Source organism: Lissotriton vulgaris, chromosome 8 (assembly GCF_964263255.1).
Source record: "Lissotriton vulgaris chromosome 8, aLisVul1.2, whole genome shotgun sequence".
Lineage (NCBI taxonomy): Eukaryota > Metazoa > Chordata > Amphibia > Caudata > Salamandridae > Lissotriton > Lissotriton vulgaris.
This window is the reverse complement of record NC_141696.1, coordinates 247,029,458-247,044,811: the sequence shown is the minus strand read 5'-3', so window position 1 is coordinate 247,044,811 and position 15,354 is coordinate 247,029,458.

Genomic DNA, 15,354 nt, shown 5'->3' with positions numbered 1-15,354 from the left:
TTATGCCCAGGGGTAGTGAGTGGTGCATGGGCCTAGTTTTTCTATGGGTTGTCTTGAATTTAAACATCATGGAGGGGCTGGATGGCATGGGATTGTGCTGATTTTTCTGTGATTTTCGTTTTTTTGGCCTGTTGTGGACAGGCCATGTGGTTGGGGGCCATTTTGAGTGCTGCTACAGGCCCTGGCCATGTGCTGTGATGGAGGGAGCCATTTTGAATGCAGGCAGTGTTCTCAGGCCTGCACCCATTTTGCCTAGTTTCATCCATTATGCCCAGGGGTAGTGAGTGGTGCATGGGCCTAGTCTTTCTGTGGGTTGTCTTGAATTTAAACATCATGGAGGGGCTGGATGGCATGGGATTGTGCTGATTTTTCTGTGATTTTCGTTTTTTTGGCCTGTTGTGGACAGGCCATGTGGGTGGGGGCCATTTTGAGTGCTGCTACAGGCCCTGGCCATGTGCTGTGATGGAGGGGGCCATTTTGAATGCAGGCAGTGTTCTCAGGCCTGCACCCATTTTGCCTAGCTTTCATTCATTATGCCCAGGGGTAGTGAGTGGTGCATGGGCCTAGTCTTTCTATGGGTTGTCTTGAATTTAAACATCATGGAGGGGCTGGATGGCATGGGATTGTGCTGATTTTTCTGTGATTTTCGTTTTTTGGGCCTGTTGTCGACAGGCCATGTGGTTGGGGGCCATTTTGAGTGCTGCTACAGGCCCTGGCCATGTGCTGTGATGGAGGGGGCCATTTTGAATGCAGGCAGTGTTCTCAGGCCTGCACCCATTTTGCCTAGCTTTCATCCATTATGCCCAGGGGTAGTGAGTGGTGCATGGGCCTAGTCTTTCTGTGGGTTGTCTTGAATTTAAACATCATGGAGGGGCTGGGTGGCATGGGATTGTGCTGATTTTTCTGTGCTTTTCGTTTTTTTGGCCTGTTGTGGACAGGCCATGTGGTTGGGGGCCATTTTGAGTGCTGCTACAGGCCCTGGCCATGTGCTGTGATGGAGGGGGCCATTTTGAATGCAGGCAGTGTTCTCAGGCCTGCACCCATTTTGCCTAGCTTTCATCCATTATGCCCAGGGGTAGTGTGTGGTGCATGGGCCTAGTCTTTCTGTGGGTTGTCTTGAATTTAAACATCATGGAGGGGCTGGATGGCATGGGATTGTGCTGATTTTTCTGTGATTTTCGTTTTTTGGGCCTGTTGTGGACAGGCCATGTGGTTGGGGGCCATTTTGAGTGCTGCTACAGGCCCTGGCCATGTGCTGTGATGGAGGGGGCCATTTTGAATGCAGGCAGTGTTCTCAGGCCTGCACCCATTTTGCCTAGCTTTCATCCATCATGCCCAGGGGTAGTGAGTGGTGCATGGGCCTAGTCTTTCTGTGGGTTGTCTTGAATTTAAACATCATGGAGGGGCTGAATGGCATGGGATTGAGCAGATTTTTCTGTGATTTTTGTTTTTTGGGCCTGTTGTGGACAGGCCATGTGGTTGGGGGCCATTTTGAGTGCTGCTACAGGCCCTGGCCATGTGCTGTGATGGAGGGGGCCATTTTTAATGCAGGCAGTGTTCTCAGGCCTGCACCCATTTTGCCTAGCTTTCATCCATTATGCCCAGGGGTAGTGAGTGGTGCATGGGCCTAGTCTTTCTGTCGAGTGTCTTGAATTTTAAACATCATGGAGGGGCTAGATGGCTTGGGATTGTGCTGATTTTTCTGCGATTTTCATTTTTTTGGCCTGTTGTGGCCTTTTCACCAGGGGGTAGTGAGTGGTGCATGTGCCTAGTCTTTCTGTGGGTTGTCTTGAATTTAAACATCATGGAGGGGCTGGAAGGCTTGGGATTGTGCTGATTTTTCTCTGATTTTCGTTTTTTTGGCCTGTTGTTGTGGCCTTTTCACCAGGGGTAGTGACTAGTGAGTGTTGCATGTGCCTAGTCTTTCTGTGGGGTGTCTTGAATTTAAGCATCATGGAGGGCATGGGATTGTGCTGATTTTTCTGTTTTTTTTTCGATTTTTTTTGGGGTGTATAACTGAACTGATGTTCCTCTGTCTTCCATTGCTTTTAGGTGCACAAGACTCAAGAGAACCACCAGTGCCAGGAAGAAGTCCTGCAGCGGTGTGTGTGTGCAGCATAACGTCACGCGACGTCACGTCTCGCCTCAGACAACTCTACAATTCGTGCAACTGCGACCTGCTGTCTGACCTGCTCTGAAGAAGATGGCCCCAAAAAAAGGTCTCCGTAGCTCCTCTAGCAAGAAAGTTGCTAGTAAGGAGCAGAAGAAGCAAGTTACCAAGGAGGCTGGTGTGCCGGCCGCCGCGTTTTTTGGGAGCAAAACAAAAAGTACGCCTGCAGCAGCAGCAGGATCTGCTGGGGACCAAGCTGGGAGCAGCACCCCCGCTCCATTGGGTTCAGTGCCTCCACCAGCACGCCAACTTAAGTCAAAGCTCTTGAGTGCTTCAGAGGCAGTCAGTGTACTTCTCCAATCACCATCGACCAGTGATGTTGGCTCATCGCAAGAAAGTAGCAGCAATGTCCCTGAATCAACACAGGTTGTTGTAACTCATCTGACAAGTGTTGAACAACCACAGCCGCAACAACAACACCATGTGCAAGTACAAGCCCAAGTACATGTGGAAGGAGAGGCAGCGCAAGGAGATGCGCAAGCAGAGGTGCATGGAGGGTCACAAGTGCCCACAATAGTTGTTCCTCCCGAAGTAGGGGCACATCAGGAAATCGACAATCAAGCCGAGGTATCATTGGAAGCCACTCCTCCTGATGATCATTCATTGTCTTCCACATCCATAGCAAGGAAAAGATCAAGGTTGGTGTCTGCATCTTCTTCAAGCCCACCTCCTTCTGATGATACGGATCCCAATTGGGAACCAGCACCACTGCCTTCTGAGAGTGAGGCACACCATGATCTGACAAAGGTACCTAAGCGTAAAAGGAAGGTCGTCGAAAAACTCATAGCTATGGAGCGTGATGATGAGGCTCAACAAGAAGTGACGGATACTGCTGCTGATGAAGCCTCTCACGATGACGACGAGCCAGTCATCATAAAGGTCACTGCAGCCCCAGCGGGCATGCAGCAAAGAGACATTTTGACCCTATCCCGAGAAGCTGCTGAGCGTGATGATGATGTCGACGAGGAGGCAATGGAAATACAACAATCATTGGATTTGGAATTAACTAGTACACCAACACCTACCGCTTCCATATTTCTTCCTCACAAGAAGGGACATCCATCCACCTCGACCTCAATTAGTGGTGGTGAAAGTGCAAAACGTACTGAAGTTCTGCAATCCACATCCTCCACTTCATCTGGCATTAGCAGCAGGACCACCACCACCAGTATCGCCGCCTCCTCCGGCCCCCAAAGACATTTCAAGTCTCCAGTTTGGGACTTCTTTAGTGTTTGCCCAAAAAAGGAAAACGTAGCCATTTGTAGCATTTGTAAGCTTTGAGTTAGTCATGGTAAGTTTGGTACCAACTATGGTACCGGAGGCCAGAGAGGTCATCTTAGGAGAACGCACACTGTCCAATGGTTTGCGCGCCTAGAGGCGATCAAAGAAGCCCGAATTGCACGTAATGAAAACGTTGATTTTTCATCTGATGATGACGAGGAGGAAGAAGACGATTCAAACACTTCACTTACACCCAGTACCCCTGTCAGCAGCACACCCCATGTGAGCCACACTAAGAGTGTGGGAGAGAGTGAGACACCAATGCGAAAAAGTTCATCAGCGAGCGTAACTGGTTTGAAGATATCATCATCATCATCCCGTAAATCCTTGGTCCCGGGCAACATTAAAAAGATGTTGTTTACAATATGAACGCAACCACCCACTGACGCGTCTGTATAACACTAAGCTGGCTAAAATGCTAGCTCTGGACCTTCTCCCTTTTTCTTTTGTAGAAGTGGTTGGTTTTCTATAATTAGTGGCAGCGCTCTGCCCTAAATGGAAGGTTCCTAGCCGGTTCTATTTTGCCCGAGTTGCGGTTCCAGCACTTCATGAAGATGTTCTGGAGGTGATTGGGGCAGCTTTGCAGAAGAGTGCTGTTCACACTATACATCTGACAACAGACATGTGGACCAGTGGCGCAGGCGCTGATTACATGGGCATCACTGCACACTGGGTCTCTTTTTCAGGGGCTAAAGCAAAGCTAAACGCAGGTGTTGACCCGGACATTGTTTTTAAAGCTGCTCGGAAACATGCAACACTAGCCATGTTTGGTTTGGAGAAACGTCACACAGCACAAAACATTTTGGATGTCTTTAACACAAAGGTCCTGGACTTGCTGTCCCCAAAAAAACGCCAGGTTGGCATTGTTTCCACGGACAATGGCGCCAATATAGTTAAGGCCATGCAGCTGGGTGACTATTTCAGAGTGCCGTGTTTGGCGCACTCTATAAACCTGGTTGTCAAAAAATTCTTGGGTGATAAAGACAGTGCAGCGTACAGAGTAGTGGACACCTGCCGAAAAATGTGCAACCATTTCAGCCATTCTTTTAAGGCCCGGAAGCATCTGAGGAGCCTGCTATATGAACGTCAAATGCCAGTGAAAGCACTCATCCAGGAGGTGGTAACACGTTGGAACTCAACCTTCTACATGCTTGAGCGTCTGTATGAGCAGTATACGGTACTCGATCACTATTTCTTAACACAGGGTACAGCTCAGAAGGAGGACCTGAGGATGGGTGCGGCGCAATGGAACATAGTTAAAAGCCTGACACGCATGCTTCGTCCTTTTGAGTTCTTCACGCGTGCAGTCAGCAAGGAGGACTGTAATTTGGGAAAAGCTATCCCATTGTTGTACATGCTGGAGCACCAACTGAAGGAGGTGTGTTCTGTGTTTGAAAAAGATGAAAAAAACCAAGACCCTTTTGTTCTGGCTGAGAAATTATTAGAGCACCTACAAGGTGATGAACGTCTTAAAATGATCCACTCAAACCAGCATTACATTTGTGCTACTATTCTGGATCCACGCTACAAAAAGGCGCTGGCAGGCCAAGCATTCTTTCCTTTTGCTGATGAAGATGTTACAAAGTACAAACAGTGGATAGCCTCCTCAGCCAAGAGGTTTGAAAGAGAACGGCAGCAAATTGAAGGAAAAGGCAGTACATCAGCATCAGCAGGCCATCCCCAGTCACAACAATCCACTTCTGCACCTGTGGCTGCGGCACAAGTGACCTCTCAGCCGTTAAAGAGACCGGCAACCGGATCATCTGCACCACCAGACACAACAGTAACATTGGAGGCTGAAGAGGATTGGCTAGCTCGGCTTGGGTTTGGTTCTCAAAAGGTCACAGCAACAGCTAAGCAAAGTGGAGGAACCTTGGAGGAGAACCTTGATTCGATGGTGAAGGACTATCTGAATGACTCAACAGAGGTCTATGTTAATGCTGACCCATTGGCGTATTGGCATGGGAAAAAAGAATTGTGGCCACAGCTCTCCAACCTGGCTTTAAACTACTTGTCTTGCCCACTCGCAAGCGTGTCTTCTGAAAGTGTTTTCAGTGCTGCTGGTGGCATTGTAACTCCCAAACGGAGCCGCCTCTCGCCCAAAAATGTGGAGAGGTTAACAGTGATCAAGATGAATCAGCACCTCATACCACCAGATCACAGAGTACGAGAACGCGCGCCGGATGAAGACGAGGTGGACAGCAACATAGATGAGGGAATTTCTTCTCTGTCAGGTGACACTGAGCTCACCCTGCCTGAATTCGCAGAGTATGATGACGAAGCCTTATTCTTATTCATGGACCGTGATACTGAGCCCTGAAAATGAGACAATGAATCAATAACTTTCTTGTTCGTCCTTATTCACTTTTATTCCTGTGTGTCTGTCTTTCTTTGTTGTGCACAGTTAATATAATTCAAACTTTAATCACCTAATCACAAAAACAAGCCCATCAGCAGAACTGTCTTCACTTGTTTGCTTATTAATTTGAAGGTGCCGCAGTCTGCATTCGTCAGGTTCACAAGTTCAGAAGAACATGCTCCTCTATCCTCCTCCTCCAGACTCCTATTTCTATCAAAGCAGAGGGCTGGTTTACGCCCAATGAAGAAAGACTCAGCACTTATGGGGGTGTTGTTCTACCTCTTTGCGGGTGAGTTGACGGCTCTGGGGCCATTGCTGGAAAGTTCTAATACCGGATAAAAGTGGTTTGGACCAAATCCGAGGCGGAAATTTTTTGTGTTTTTGCTGACTTGCTTGCCTTTGAGGTGCTCTTAGGGGGGGTTCCGTCTGTTTGTGGGTGAGCTTCGGGGTCTGTGAGCACTGCTGGGACACTCTAATCTTGATTGCATTTGCTTTTCAGGAAATCCGTGGTGGCAAACCGGACTTATGGCCTAGCTACACAGCGCGTTTGGATCGAAGGCCGAGAAATATTGTAAGTAGGAGATGTTGCTTTTGGCCTGTTTGGGGGTGTTATGCTTTTTGGCGGGTGGGTTGGCGGGTCTTGGGGCATTCCTGGGAAGGTCTAATACTGGGTAGAAGTGGTTGGGACAAAATCCACGCCGATTTTTTGTTGTTGCTATTTCTGACATTTTGCTCAATGTAGCGTTTTCGGGGGCCTGTTTGGGGGGCTTCCTGGTGTTTGTGGGTGGGTTTCGGGGTCTGGGAGCACTGCTGGCTATGGATACTTTACTTTGCAAGAGGTTTGAAGCAAATCCATGGTGGCAGAGGGGAGTTAGGGCCTAGCTGCAGAGCGCGCGTGGAGTGATTTGGGAAATTTGGAAAAAAATGACTAAGTCTCCATTTTTGTACTTTTGCTCTTTGGCTGTTTGGGGGTCTTCTACTCGTTTTCTCCTGGGTTGACGGCTCTGGGGCCATTGCTGGGAAGCTCTAATACCGGATAAAAGTGGTTTGGACAAAATCCACGCGGATTTTTTTGTTGCTATTTCTGACATTTTGCTCAATGTAGCGTTTTCGGGGGCCTGTTTGGGGGGCTTCCTGGTGTTTGTGGGTGGGTTTCGGGGTCTGGGAGCACTGCTGGCTATGGATACTTTACTTTGCAAGAGGTTTGAAGCAAATCCATGGTGGCAGAGGGGAGTTAGGGCCTAGCTGCAGAGCGCGCGCGGAGTGATTTGGGAAATTTGGAAAAAAATGACTAAGTCCCCATTTTTGTACTTTTGCTCTTTGGCTGTTTGGGGGTCTTCTACTCGTTTTCTCCTGGGTTGACGGCTCTGGGGCCATTGCTGGGAAGCTCTAATACTGGATAAAAGTGGTTTGGACCAAATCCGAGGCGGAATTTTTTTTGTGTTTTTGCTGACTTGCTTGCCTTTGAGGTGCTCTTAGGGGGGGTTCTGTCTGTTTGTGGGTGAGTTTCGGGGTCTGTGAGCACTGCTGGGACACTCTAATCTTGATTGCATTTGCTTTTCAGGAAATCCGTGGTGGCAAACCGGACTTATGGCCTAGCTACACAGCGCGTTTGGACCGAAGGCCGAGAAATATTGTAAGTAGGAGATGTTGCTTTTGGCCTGTTTGGGGGTGTTATGCTTTTTGGCAGGTGGGTTGGCGGGTCTTGGGGCATTCCTGGGAAGGTCTAATACCGGGTAGAAGTGGTTGGGACAAAATCCAGGCCTATTTTTTTTTGCTATTTCTGACATTTTGCTCAATGTAGCGTTTTCGGGGGCCTGTTTGGGGGCTTCCTGGTGTTTGTGGGTGGGTTTCGGGGTCTGGGAGCACTGCTGGCTATGGATACTTTACTTTGCAAGAGGTTTGAAGCAAATCCATGGTGGCAGAGGGGAGTTAGGGCCTAGCTGCAGAGCGCGCGCGGAGTGATTTGGGAAATTTGGAAAAAAATGACTAGGTCCCCATTTTTGTACTTTTGCTCTTTGGCTGTTTGGGGGTCTTCTACTCATTTTCTCCTGGGTTGACGGCTCTGGGGCCATTGCTGGGAAGCTCTAATACCGGATAAAAGTGGTTTGGACAAAATCCACGCCGATTTTTGTTGTTGCTATTTCTGACATTTTGCTCAATGTAGCGTTTTCGGGGGCCTGTTTGGGGGGCTTCCTGGTGTTTGTGGGTGGGTTTCGGGGTTTGGGAGCACTGCTGGCTATGGATACTTTACTTTGCAAGAGGTTTGAAGCAAATCCATGGTGGCAGAGGGGAGTTAGGGCCTAGCTGCAGAGCGCGCGCGGAGTGATTTGGGAAATTTGGAAAAAAATGACTAGGTCCTCATTTTTGTACTTTTGCTCTTTGGCTGTTTGGGGGTCTTCTACTCGTTTTCTCCTTGGTTGACAACTTTGAGGCCATTGCTGGGAAGCTCTAATACCGGATAAAAGTGGTTTGGACAAAATCCAGGCTGATTTTTTTGGTGCTATTTCTGACATTTTGCTCAATGTAGCGTTTTCAGGGGCCTGTTTGGGGGCTTCCTGGTGTTTGTGGGTGGGTTTCGGGGTCTGTGAGCACTGCTGGGACACTCTAATCTTGATTGCATTTGCTTTACAGGAAATCCGTGGTGGTAAACCGGACTTATGGCCTAGCTACACAGCGCGTTTGGACCGAAGGCCGAGAAATATTGTAAGTATGAGAGTTTGCTTTTGGCCTGTTTAGGGGTTTTATGCTTTTTGGCGGGTGGGTTGGCGGGTCTTGGGGCATTCCTGGGAAGGTCTAATACCGGATAGAAGTGGTTGGGACAAAATCCAGGCAGATTTTTTGTTGTTGCTATTTCTGACATTTTGCTCAATGTAGCGTTTTCGTGGGCCTGTTTGGGGAGCTTCCTGGTGTTTGTGGGTGGGTTTCGGGGTCTGGGAGCACTGCTGGGACACTCTAATCTTGATTGCATTTGCTTTTCAGGAAATCCGTGGTGGTAAACCGGACTTATGGCCTAGCTACACAGCGCGTTTAGCCCGAATGCCGAGAAATATTGTAAGTATGAGATTTTGCTTTTGGCCTGTTTGGGGGTGTTATGCTTTTTGGCGGGTGGGTTGGCGGGTCTTGGGGCATTCCTGGGAAGGTCTAATACCGGATAGAAGTGGTTGGGACAAAATCCACGCGGAAAAGCCTTTTGGCACTTTTTGTAACTTAGGGTTCATTAGGGTTAGCCCTAGCAGCAGGATTGCATGTGTTTCGGGGTGTTCTAGATTTTTGCAACTGAGTTCTGGGGTCTTACAGCACTCGTGAGAATGTGTAATTTTGGTTGCAAGTCATTTGAAGAAAATCCATGGTGGGAAAGGGGGGATTTGGCATAGTTAAAGAAAGCCTTTGCCACTATTCTTAACTTAGGGTTCGTTAGGGTTAGCAGTATTTCTATTGCATGTATTTGGGTGGGGGGTTTTCGAGTCTTGGAGCGATGCTGGCTATGGATACTTTTGCTTGGTTGCTTGCAAGTGGTTTGAATGCAATCCACGGTGGGTAAGGGGGTATTTGGGCCTACTTTTACTTTCAAAGTACGTTTTGTCACCAGTTTTTTGCTAGGCCTCGTTTTTTGAGATTTGATTGGGGGTCTTCTACATTTTTGCGACTGGCTTTAGTAAGGGTCTGGGTGGGAGCACTGCTGGGAAGATCTAATTTTGTTCTAAAACACAGTTTACAGTACACCTAGCTTGAGGGGAAAGATCCGCTACATTCATTTGCCCATACTTAGTTATCCTTCAAAAGGTGACTCAGACAGAGTACGCACTGTCAAAAATATTGTACTGTCTACTAGGAAAATCAAAGTGTGACTTTTTGCACTCCACAGCCTACATACCTTATATTTATTTATCAGTGGTGTTGTAATATTATATCACTTCCCGTTTTTCGTTGAATAATTACAGGCCGGGTTTCAGTCTGTGCAATGGGGAAAAAAGGATGGAGTCAGGCTTCACATTAGCGAGCCGCAATTCAGCATCCGCCAGGCAGGTAGTGGACAGGGTGTCTTCTGGTCACCAACATTGATGGACGAAGCGTCAGGTGGAATGGAGGAGTGCCGCTAATAAGAGGAATTTTTTTCTGCATGCAACTTACTTACCAAATTCAACAGGACAACTACAACAACATACAGATATTGTATCCATTGTGTTTTTCTATGACTGTGACTGCATTTCTTGGATCTCTCTCTGCTTTTAAATTGATCCCTTAACACATCACTTAGTCCACTCCACTATCACATCTGCACCACACATAGTCATTTGTAAGTGCTCCTACGTAATTCGCAAGTTGCAGCACGCCCCAGCCCGTAGAGGACTGGGATGGCCCCAATGATGAAGCATGTCACCAAGGGTCAACCCTGGTGAGTGAGGGGACACCTAGAAAAAGAGCAATTTCTCAGTTTCTATCTACTATACCTTCCAGACCAACCCCATTGAGTGTTGTGAATGGATTTATAGTGACCAGCAAGGCTCTCAGGTATCTGGCAACAGAGACCTTATGTTGAATATAGTTATCAATAATTCCACACACGCCCTGTACTGTCGCATTCTTTCTTCCACAGTTGTCGAAAGTACTACTTACTTTTCACTGACAAGCATGCACTTTCAAAGATTGATGGATAGGTTTGTACCCAAAGATTTGTTTATGTTCAATTGTTTGTCCATGCTGTGCTTTTTTTACAGGGTGTCTTCTGGTGACCAACATCGATGGACGAAGCGTCAGCTGCAATGGAGGAGTGCCGCTAATAAGAGGAATTTTTTTCTGCATGCAACTTACTTACCAATTTCAACAGAACAACTACAACAACATACAGATACAGTATCCATTGTTTCTTTCTATGACTGTGACTGCATTTCTTGGATCTCTCTCTGCTTCTAAATTGATCCTTTAACACATCACTTAGTCCACTCCACTATCACATCTGCACCACACATAGTCATTTGTAAGTGCTCCTACGTAATTCGCAAGTCGCAGCATGCCCCAGCCCGTAGAGGACTGGGATGGCCCCAATGATGAAGCATGTCACCAAGGGGCAACCCTGGTGAGTGAGGGGACACCTAGAAAAAGAACAATTTCTCCTTTTCTATCTACTATAACTTCCAGACCAACCCCATTGAGTGTTGTGAATGGATTTATAGTGACCAGCAAGGCTCTCAGGTATCTGGCAACAGAGACCTTATGTTGAATATAGTTATCAATAATTCCACACACGCCCTGTACTGTCGCATTCTTTCTTCCACAGTTGTCGAAAGTACTACTTACTTTTCACTGACATGCATGCACTTTCAAAGATTGATGGATAGGTTTGTACCCAAAGATTTGTTTATGTTCAATTGTTTGTCCATGCTGTGCTTTTTTTACAGGGTGTCTTCTGGTGACCAACATCGATGGACGAAGCGTCAGCTGCAATGGAGGAGTGCCGCTAATAAGAGGAATTTTTTTCTGCATGCAACTTACTTACCAATTTCAACAGGACAACTACAACAACATACAGATACAGTATCCATTGTTTCTTTCTATGACTGTGACTGCATTTCTTGGATCTCTCTCTGCTTCTAAATTGATCCTTTAACACATCACTTAGTCCACTCCACTATCACATCTGCACCACACATAGTCATTTGTAAGTGCTCCTACGTAATTCGCAAGTCGCAGCATGCCCCAGCCCGTAGAGGACTGGGATGGCCCCAATGATGAAGCATGTCACCAAGGGGCAACCCTGGTGAGTGAGGGGACACCTAGAAAAAGAACAATTTCTCCTTTTCTATCTACTATAACTTCCAGACCAACCCCATTGAGTGTTGTGAATGGATTTATAGTGACCAGCAAGGCTCTCAGGTATCTGGCAACTGAGACCTTATGTTGAATATAGTTATCAATATTTCCACACACGCCCTGTACTGTTGCATTCTTTCTTCCACAGTTGTCGAAAGTACTACTTACTTTTCACTGACATGCATGCAGTAGTGCATGCACTTTCAAAGATTGATGGATAGGTTTGTACCCAAAGATTTGTTTATGTTCACAATTGTTTGTCCATGCTGTGCTATTTTTTCTTGTCTCCCAAAACCTTTCCCAAAAACCCCCGTACCCATCCATTTTTCAAACCCTAACCCTCTTACCCCGGGCTGTGTGGTTTTGATTGATGTGTGACTAAATTACAGCAATAAATCCACACACTTGCTGGGGAGGATAAGGTGATACCAACAGGCTGGTGAAGAAATCTGAGGATATATTCTTACTCTGCTTGACAAAGACCCATGGCTAATGTCAAAGAACTTCAACCGAATTAGTAGTTATACTTTACCATTTGTTAGGCTACAATGTGGCACTGTTCTAGTGTACTGTCACCTGCTATATTCTCTATTGTACCGTTGTATTGCTCAGGAGGACAAACCAGATTTCCTTTTCTTTTTTTTCATAGGCATGCAACTGCCACTGTGTCACACCACTAGTACCACTGCTATGAGGAAATTTTATCCGCCCAGGATTGCCAACCTTATTCGCTGTTTCCCGTGGAGCCAGCCCTGGGCCTAGCCCTACTTGCAAACAGAAATTACAGGTAAGATAGGCGTTTGGTTGGAGGTAGTATAATGGATTATTAGGAGAGACGAGAGATTGACGGTAGTACTACTAAAGTCCTAGGACTATTCAGGAAAACAAACTTACTGTTAAACCCCCACCCACCAGACTCAAAAGCAGCAAAAAACAGGTATGGTCAGATAAAGTTTCAAAAAGTATATTTTTATAGCCCTAACAAAATAATCTCCCGCAAGACCCTCCCTAACCCCAACGATTGTCCTTCAAAAGTCCCCAAAAAACCCAACTCCCAATTCCCACCCCCCAAAAGTCTCTAAAAAAGGGGCAAGGGACACTATGGCAGGGTGCTGTTGGCTTTAGCAGCCAGGGCATCATGCTCCTTGCGGAGGGTGGCAAGTTCGAACCGGAGACCCTCCACCAAGTTCTTATAGTTCAGGACCTCCTGCTCCAGGTAGGACAGTCTGAGGGATAAGCGGCGCCGGTGTGCCTTGCAAATCCTGTGGGGGGCAGCTGCTGTCTTTGCTGCTCGGCGGTGGCGTTTGGCTTTGGTAGCCCGGCTCCGTACCGCTGGAGCACTGCGCTGGCTGGCAGCCCACACGGAGGAGGATGCAGCTGTCCCCGTGGACGTTGTTGTTGTACCAGACTGCGTCTCCTCCTCCTCCAGGGCCACCAGCCGCCGATATTCAGCGACAGTGGCATCCAGTCTCCGTTGCCGGGCCATTCGAGCCAGCTCCTTCCTCCTTGATGGTCTCTTGGATTTGGAAGGAGCAACTACATGAAGAAAGAAAGACATAGTCTGTAACCAATGCTCCTTAAGATTAACACAAAATGATTGAGCAGAAAGTTGTCACAGTACAAGTAGCAAATTGAAAGCACAGTACATAACTATTGAGGACAGTATCTATGTAACCTCCGACTTCTTCATCCTTGCTCTAACATTAGTGGGAGTTTAAGGAACAAATTCTACAAGCACTATGGACTTCCATTACAGTCGACTATGACAGTACACCAGTCTTATTCTTCTTCTTCTCTCTTGTTTAGGAAAATTGGTACGTTATCTAATGCAAGCCGGCATAATGCCAGCGCAGTTAAGTTGCACCCGAGAAAAACAGACGCACACCATGGTGAGTGAGACAGACTTGCGTTACTGTACCGGTCCAGTACATGCAGGTGGTGAAGCTCTTACTTTTCTATTACGGGTGGCACTGAGAATACTCTGTTAAAAGGGCTACTGCTTAATTAATTTAGCTTTCACCCTACAGTGCAAATGAGTATTAGAAAAGGAAAATAAAGAAGCTAAATAATCTGATTATCTATCACTTCACATGGGATGTATTTGATGACATATGGGATGACTTTAGGTGCTTTGCTTATTATTGAGTGAACAGTGATACCCCCACACATGAATGACGTACTACTACTAAACTAAAGTTATTAAGAGAGGTAGGGAGTGTCCACCGTAATAACCGGATATATGCTGTGCTTGCAGTTGCAATACAAACTACTGCTACTATTCATTTTTTTTTTTTTAAGACCAACGGTCCCAAACTTTATTTAGTTTCACAAAGAAGCCAGTAGTTAATCACACATTGTCGAAACCATGGAGTATTGTTACAAACATTAACCCAGCAGATGGTACATGTCGACATTTCAGGTACGTATTAGTGAAAACAAAACAATGGCTGGTGGAGGTGCATCAGTTCATAAATGACAGTGTCAGGAAATGTCACATGGTGCTGTGTCTACGGTTCATAGTGCTGCAACACAGAACCAGCGTGTCCAAAACGATAAGCCCACAGTCATTGTTGGAAATGAAGTCCCCTGGTCATCGCAGCAGGGGGTTAAGGCAGCTTCATACCCTCCGGTGTCAAATGAGTCGCTGGGTGCCCGCTTCCTAGTTCTGAGCACATCGAAGCAGTTGCACATAAGATGCAGACAAGGAAGGGTACTCGGGCGTTACCAAGAGTATAGTATGAACGGCCTCTGTGGCAACCAAAATAATTAACTGGGTGGCCGAAAACAAGGGGTGGGGGAGGAACATTATAATAACTATTAGACTAGTATTCGAGTGTGTGGTGGTGCATCTAGGTATCCAGCTGTGTGTGGTGTATTCTGCGTGGGCCGTGTGGGGGCAGAGACAACGGATGAGACGGCATCGCCGTGGCTGCAGGGCAATAGGGGGGGGAACCGGGTGGTGGGGGGGGGGGGGAGGGCGAGAGCGGTAAGGGGCAACTTCATCGCGCGAGACCCCTGTCGCCGGGAGGGGGGGGGGCCGGGCAGGCCGGCAAGCACGTGGGGGGGGGGGGGGCGGGGGGGGAAGAGGGGGGGGGGGAGAGGGATGGTGGAGTCTGCACCAGGTGTGGACAGCAATCAGGTGGGTCCCCCCTGGTCTGTGTCGAGTTGGTACTCTATGCCGGCTTGGGTGCATGCGCGGTGATATGCAATCAGGGCAGCGTCCCAATCTTGGGCGATCGGGTATTTCCGTAGACCCGCGGTTTCCTCTCTATGGAGCGACACACTCTCCGCACAGGCCCAGTTTGCAAAAGAGCGGCGCCAATCTGCAGAGCGCGGCGGAGTGGGACTCTTCCACCGTCGTGTAATGAGACGCTTGGCCGTAATTAGGCCCAAATCCCAGAAGCGTGCCCGTAGCTTGGTCTGTTTGGTTCTCTTGTAGAGTCCCAGTAGGCATACTTCCCACGTCGCGGGGAGGGTTTCGCCCGTCGCCGCTGTTAGCATGTCCACGATCGCAGACCAGTACGGGACAAGATGGGCGCAGCTCCAAAGTGCGTGCAGGAGGTCTGAGTCCTGGAGGCCGCATCTGGGACATGCCGATGAAGTGAGCCCGAAGTAGCGGTTCAGCTTGTCCGGGGACAGATATGCACGGTGGATGATGTAGTATTGGATAATCTTAAAACGTGCATTTCGGGGGATGACCCTTGCGCCTGCCAAGATGGCATTCCATTGT